Source organism: Sinocyclocheilus grahami, unplaced genomic scaffold (genome assembly GCF_001515645.1).
Source record: "Sinocyclocheilus grahami isolate Dianchi unplaced genomic scaffold, SAMN03320097.WGS_v1.1 scaffold200.1, whole genome shotgun sequence".
NCBI lineage: Eukaryota > Metazoa > Chordata > Actinopteri > Cypriniformes > Cyprinidae > Sinocyclocheilus > Sinocyclocheilus grahami.
In genome coordinates, this window is record NW_015505379.1 from 394565 (window position 1) to 395658 (window position 1094).

At 41.1% G+C, this 1094-nt stretch overlaps 1 protein-coding gene across 1 annotated transcript in view; it reads right to left on the reverse strand.

The window, feature by feature from the left end:
* Positions 1-1094, reverse strand: part of LOC107595322 (dynein heavy chain 2, axonemal) — a 165735-nt gene that overhangs the window by 93871 nt on the left and 70770 nt on the right.

Sequence of the window (1094 nt, forward strand, 5' to 3'; positions counted from 1 at the left end):
CTCCCTTCGGAGACTGGGCCGCAGGGCAGTATTCCAACATGATAGCGACCCCAAACACACCTCCAAGACGACCACTGCCTTGCTAAAGAAGCTGAGGGTAAAGGTGATGGATTGGCAAAGCACGGGCATCCTCAAACCGAAGGTGGAGGGGCGCAAGGTCTCTAACATCCACCAGCTCTGTGATGTCATTATGGAGGAGTGGAAGAGGACTCCAGTGACAACCTGTGAAGCTCTGGTGAACTCCATGCCCAAGAGGGTTAAGGCAGTGCTGGAAAATAATGGTGGCCACACAAAATATTGACACTTTGGGCCCAATTTGGACATTTTCACTTAGGGGTGTACTCACTTTTGTGACCAGCGGTTTAGACATTAAGGGCTGTGTGTTGAGTTATTTTGAGGGGACAGCAAATTTACACTGTTATACAAGCCGTACACTCACTACTTTACATTGTAGCAAAGTGTCATTTCTTCAGTGTTGTCACATGAAAAGATATAATAAAATATTTACAAAAATGTGAGGGGTGTACTCACTTCTGTGAGATACTGTATATATATATGTGTGTGTGTGTGTGTGTGTGTGTGTAAGCATATATGAGCAAATTCACATGAGAAATATCATAGACCAATTTGTCCCCAGAGGCAAACTCTTGCAAACAGTATTGATGCAAAATGACATAAGCACGCAAAAATGTATATGGGAAGTCTCCGTAGAGACATATAAAAACAAACAAACTAACGCTACAGAACTGCTCTTACATCAAAATGGACAAACAGCCAAAGACTTTCACAAACAATGCTTTTGACTCGTTTCCGACTGATCCACGCAACTTGCACATAAACACGCTGATACACACGCACACACACTGCTTCCAGCTACAGTGGGTACGGAAAGTATTCAGACCCCCTTAAATTTTTCACTCTTTGTTATATTGCAGCCATTTGCTAAAATCATTTAAGTTAATTTTTTTTCCTCATTAATGTACACACAGCACCCCATATTGACAGAAAAACACAGAATTGTTGACATTTTTGCAGATTTATTAAAAAAAAAAAACTGAAATATCACATGGTCCTAAATATTCAGACCCTTTGCT